Source organism: Salvelinus sp. IW2-2015, linkage group LG8 (assembly GCF_002910315.2).
Source record: "Salvelinus sp. IW2-2015 linkage group LG8, ASM291031v2, whole genome shotgun sequence".
Taxonomy (NCBI): domain Eukaryota; kingdom Metazoa; phylum Chordata; class Actinopteri; order Salmoniformes; family Salmonidae; genus Salvelinus; species Salvelinus sp. IW2-2015.
Window position 1 is genome coordinate 34363896 of NC_036848.1, and position 6743 is coordinate 34370638.

Below are 6743 nucleotides of genomic sequence, written 5' to 3' on the forward strand. Positions count from 1 at the left end.
CCAGAGCGACTTACAAATTGGTGCATTCACCTATGACATCCAGTGGAACAGCCACTTTACAATAGTGCATCTAAATCGTTTAAGGGGGGGGGGGGGGGGGTGAGAAGGATTACTTTATCAATTTATTTGCAATTGTTACAAACAAGTAAGTGAAGGATACAATTATGCTTCAAATGAAAACCAAGATGACTGCATTGGGCTACATTGGTCTATCAAATTATTTTATTTGTCACATGCGCTGAATACAACTGGTGTAGAATTTATCATGCAGAGTCATTGTAACACGAGGACACTAGGAATAAAATGAAATACACAAAAATAGAGCTATATACTGTACAGGGAGTACCAGTACCAGATCAATGTGTAGAGGTACAAGGTATTTGAGGTAGATATGTAAATGAAGGCAGGGTAAAGTGACTATGCTTCAGTATAGATAATAATAAGAGTACGAATAAAGAACAGTGTAGCAGCAACAAATTATGAGTGTAAAAATGTGTGTGTGTGTGTGTGTAATGTGTATGTGTGTTTGTTGTTGGTATCAGTGTCCGTGTTATGTGTGTGCGCATGTGTATGGGTTTTGTGTGGGAGTGTCAATGTAGTGTGTGTGTGAGTGTGTATATGGTGTGGAAATATTGTTTAGTGAGTGTGCGTATGGTCAGTGCAAGATAGAGTCAGTGCAGATAGTTTGGGTACCACTAATTGATTATTTAGCAGTCTGGCTTTTTAGCAGTCTTATGGCTTGGGGGTAGAAGCTGTCTCGGAGCCTGTTGGTCCATGAGCCGATGCTCCGGTACCGTTTGCCGGACAGTAGCAGAGTGAACAGTCTATGGCTTGGGTGGCTGGAGTGTTTGACAATTTTTCGGGCCTTCAGCTGACATCGCCTGATATAGAGGTCTTGGATGGCAGGGAGCTCAGCCCCAGTGATGTACTGGGCTGTCTGTACCACCCTCTGTAGCGCTTTGCGGTCAACGGCAATGCATTTGCCATACCAAGCGGTGATGCAGCCAGTCAAGATATAGACAGATGCAGTTGTGGGTTAACAGGGAGTACAGGAGGGGACTAAGCACACACCCCTGAGGGGCCTCCGTGTTGAGGGTCAGCATGGTGGAGGTATTGTTGCCTACCCTCACCACCTGGGGCTGGCCCGTCAGAAAGTACAGAATCCAGTTGCAGAGGGAGGGGTTCAGTCCCAGGGTCCCTAGCTTGGCGATGAGCTTGGAGGGGACTATGTTGTTGAAAGCTGAGCAGTAGTCTATGAGTAGCATTCTCACAGAGTTATTTCCCCTCTTGTCCAGGTGGGAGAGGGCAGTGTGAAGTGCAATTAAGATTGTGTCATCTGTGGATCTGTTGGGGTGGTATGCGATTTGGAGTGGGTCTAGGGTGTCTGGGATGATATAGGCTTTTTCAATCATATTGAAATCAATTTCATGTTCAATGAATTGAGTTCTATTTTGCAAATAGGATACTGTCTGTAATTTTTGTCTCAATGTGTTTCATGATGTGTGACAACGTGCGCAATAATAGGACCAATCTGTGATTTAGTGCATTATTATTATTGGGTAATCACAATAAGCCCCCTCAATAGCCTATTTGCAGCCATAGGTGGAAATATGTTGCTAGGATCTAAACCATCATTAGTATTGTGGAAGAATTCTAATGTTAAGGTAAGATTTGAATGGAGAAAGCTGATCCGAGAGCAGTGCTGCTTTTCTTTCGATACTATCAGTATCGACACATGGTCTAACAACGCACTTAGCCAACCTTCTTCTCACTATGTGCTTGTTTGGGAAACACTTTTAAAAAGTTGGTTCGTAAATAGCGACGCACCTGGTACGATCATCGTAATGCTTAAGTTAGTTACAAGGCAAGTGGGAAACGAGGCTCTGGACATTTCTGGTGATGGCTGGCTCTATTTTCACAGTTCTCTATTCTTCTTTTTTACTGAAGGTCTCTATATGTCTTGTGTTCTACTTGGTGTGTGTGATACCTATTTACGGGTGAGAAATGACAGATCTCTTAATGTTGCCAGGGCGACCAATGCCATGGCAACACAGATGATATCAGATGTGTGTGTTTCAACCACCTACGTCTCTGCTGGCTGCAACGCCCTCTTTTATTCTCTCTCTTGCTCTCTCTCTCCCCCATATTGCCGCAGGGTATTGGGGATCACTCATCTCTGTTACAGACAGACAGACAGACACACACACACATTGACCAGACCTTTTCAAACCGTTTCTATTTCAAACCTTTTCACACAGTGTGCACAACACTTCATTCACTTTCACTCACAGCTAAGTGGTAAGGGGATTCTGAAGGTGTACACCCTGATAAAGGCAGATAACAAGCTGAAACATGTTTTTAAAAATAGAATTTCTACCCAAATAAATAAATAAAGGCATTTTAAATAAATTCGTTCATCCTTTTGTTGTTCCTCCAGAGTGCCTTGAATGGAAAAGGCCCACAACAAAATGTTCTACATTTGTTTTACTAAGTGGTGGCCATTATCCCCTTTGTTTTTCTGAATTATTTTTAAGTCAATGTTAAAGAACAGTGTGATTGTGCAAGGTCGTCATGCAGATATATATATATTTTTAAATGGGCACAGGAACATTGTGGTCTAAGCCTGCATTGGATACTATCACTGTAATAAGCAAGCATTGCTTTATCAATTTTCTAGAACATTGTGTCTATTTCCATAGAAAAAAAATAATTTTGTGTCTTTTTATTGCTGAGGGGAAATACAGGCAAAATCATGCAACAAAAAAAATGGTTGTCAAAATCATCCCACCATTCGATGAACCACTTCCCTTCACTTTTTCAACGTCATTCATCATTCAAAATAGCAGTCAGTTTCCATTTTGTCAATACGCACTATGTGAGTACACTGCTGTTACGCCTAAAATAACCCTTCATACGACACAAGTGCTTTACTCATTAAACATGACTCCAGAGATAGCCTGATGACTATTCTACTATATGACAATACAGTATCCTGCTTTGTTACTTTTGTGGACCCTCACACTGAATTGCAATACAACATCATTTCCCTTACCAGATTAGTGGGAAACTAAGTTGAACTGCAACACACACACACACACACTCCGATGCCGGAGTTCTGACAAATATGCCGGTTCTGCTGTTTGATAGATGCCTGAAACTCACACGAAGACAGAAAATGTGTTGATTACAACATAGCAGTGATTCACCTGAGAGGCCCAGAGTGACAGACTACAGTAGATTACTACTGCAGCATCACACACACACACACACACACACATACACTCAGACCTAGGATAACTATAGTTTTAACTATGCTTTGTGGAAGGTAACTATTTTTAGGGGCGAACAAATAGTTACTTTGGAGCTGACTACAACTATTTGAATACAGATCCCCAAAAAGCACTACTTTTTTAAACTATTTGAATACAGATCTGAGAATGCAACTACTTTATTTTTGAAATATTTTAATACAGATCTCAGGAAGTGACTACTTTTCAGAAACTATTGGTTTGGATACCTTCAACTAATGCCAGGGCTGTATCTGGAACTGCATGTTGAAACCAGAAATAAAATGAATAGAGCACCCACAATATCCTATGCTATTCCAATCTATCTCACAGTAAATTTGATCTACACAATAGATCACAATTTCTATCTAAACATTCTGTAAATGCCCATTCTCCTTAAAACCTCTACAGGATTGGTGGGTCCCCCGTGGGACGGTTGAGCTAACATAGGCTAATGTGATTAGCATGAGGTTTTAAGTAAGAAGAAAATTTCCCAGGACATAGACATATCTGATATTGGCAGAAAGCTTAAATTCTTGCACTGTCCAATTTACAGTAGCTATTACAGTGAAAGAATAACATGCTATTGTTTGAGGAGAGTGCACAGTTATTAACTTGAAAAGTTATTAATAAACCAGTTAGGTACATTTGGGCAGTCTAGATACAAAAGTTTGAACAGAAATGCAATGGTTTATTGGATCAGTCTAAAACTTTGCACATACACTGCTCCCATCTAGTGGCCAACACTAAATTGCGCATTGGCTGGAATAATACATTATGGCTTTTCTCTTCCATTTCAAAGATGATGATACAAAAAAGCACATGTTTTTTTCATTGTATTATCTTTTACCAGATCTAATGTGTTATATTCTCCTACATTAATTTCACATTTCCACAAACTTCAAAGGGTTTCCTTTCAAAATGGTATCAAGAATACGCATATCCTTGCTTCAGGTCCTGAGCTACAGGCAGTTAGATTTGGTATGTCAGTTTTGGTGAAAATGTAAAAAAAGGGGCAGATCCTTAATGTCCATTGCCCCAGGTAATCAAGTCAAACCATTTAACCAATGGTATTTTGTACAGATAATAAGTATAAATAAGTTGTGATGCTCAACTAATGTATTACCTTTTCAACATGCCACCGAAAAGGTCAAAAGCTGCAATTATGATACCTGAAAATACTGCAGAGAAATTCAAAGTAATTTGCAAACATTGCGAACAGCAATTTGTTCCTAGAAAGATCTCAATTGCATACTTCTCGCGCCCCCAGGGGTACGCCCAATGCAGTCGGGGTATGCAAAATAAAAATGTGATTCACCTTTCTTTTTTTTTTACAGTCCATTTATATTTTCTAACTGGGCTATACATTTGGGTGATTTTTTTGTCACCTGAGTAGCCTCGTTTCACTTCCAAAATCTAATTAATCTATCTCCTGTTCAGCGAAATAACAACACAATGTTAAATACAGGTAGCCTAGTCAAATAATTAATTTGACATTAAGCGTTACTCTCTCGTGGGAATTCCCCTAACGGTCCGTATGTAGCCAAACGTAGCTGGTGCTCATGTTGGTATCTGTACTGATGGCGCAAAAGCCATGACAGGGAGACATAGTGGAGTGGTAACGTGCATGCAAGCAGTTGCTCCCGACGCCACTTGGGTACACTGCAGCATCCACCGAGAGACTCTTGCTGCCAAGGGAATGTCTGACAGCTTGAAAGACGTTTTGAACACTACAGTGAAAATGGTGAACTTTGTTAAAGCAAGGCCCCTGAACTCTCGTGTATTTTCTGCACTATGCAATGATATGGGCAGCGACCATGTAATGCTTTCACAACATTCAGAAGAAGTAAGCTGTTTATCAAGTGGCAAAATATTGACACCTTTTTTGAATTGAGAGATGAGCTTAAAGTATTCTTTACTGACGATAATTTTCACTTGTCTGACGCTGGCATGATGGTGAGTTTCTCACATGACTGGCCTATCTGGGTGATTTTATTTCTTGCCTGAATGATCTGAATCTAGGATCACATCTCCGCAACTATATTTTATGATTAAGAAGTTGGAGCTCCTCTCTGTCTGCATTAACAAGGACAACACACAGGTCTTTCCATCATCGTATAATTTTTTGGTGTGCAAATGAACTCAATCTTACGGACAATGTGAAATGTTATATAGCAAAGCACCTGAGTGAGTTGGGTGCACAATTACGCAGGTACTTTTCCCGAAATGGATGACACAAACAACTGGATTCCTTATCCCTTTCATGCCTTGCCTCCAGTCCACTTACCAATATCTGAACAAGCGGATCTGTGAAAATTGAATTTAGTCAGAAACCACTGCCAGATTTCTGGATTGGGCTGCGCTCAGAGTATCCTGCCTTGGCAAATCTTGCTGTTAAGACACTGATGCCCTTTGCAACCACGTGTGGAATTTTTTTTTAAGACTGAGACTCTCCAATACAACCTAACATTGCAGAGTTATGTGCATCCTTTCAAGCACACCCTTCTCATTAACCTGTGGTGAATTATTCACAATTTTCGATGAATAAATAAGGTTTTATATGTAAGATGGTGAAATAAAGAGCAAAATTATTGATTATTATTATATTATTATTTATGCCCTAGTCCTATCAGAGCTCTTTGTCACTTCCCACGAGCCGGGTTGTGAATGTCCATTGCCCCAGGTAATCAAGTCAAACCAATTATATTTTGTATAGATAATTATAAATAAGTTGTGATGCGCAACTACTATACACACACACACAAAATAATGGTTATATATAGTGTCAAATAAGGGTTATTTGGCTTGTAACCATAGCAGATCCCTTTTTGGTAATATAACTTTTTTTTTTACAACCTTGCTGTTAATAGATCGCAAAGTGTAATACAACTGAGCTAACGTTTGGAAATGACAAGTTCACTTTCTCATCCATAGCCTAAAAATGCATATCAAGTGCGCTGTTAGGCTCACATCTGAAGACTAGGGGGCATTTAGGACGTCTTCTATTGTGGATCGCTAAAATATCCTAATGATCACAATTCCTCAAATCAAATATTATGGCGACACTATCTATACCAACGATTGTTTGGTATGGCCTATAAACAACAACAACAAAAAATTAAGAATTACATGGGGCAGTTTGGAAAAAACGAATCCCATCCGAATCGTCATCTGGAATAACAGACATTCTGGGATAATATAGTTACATAACCAACGTTCTGTACTAATACTAGTTCCTTGCGAATATGGGCTTATTATCTATAATCGATAATGACCGATGATCAAGTCATGACAATACTTTTTTAATTCAATCAAATATTACAAACAATCAAACATTCAGTTAAAGAATTGATGACAACATAACAGACAAGCAAGCTTTTCTAGTCGTGACAATTCATACTAACTAATTAGCCCCTTGGAGCGCAGGATGGCGTCACCCGATGTTTTTCATTAGCG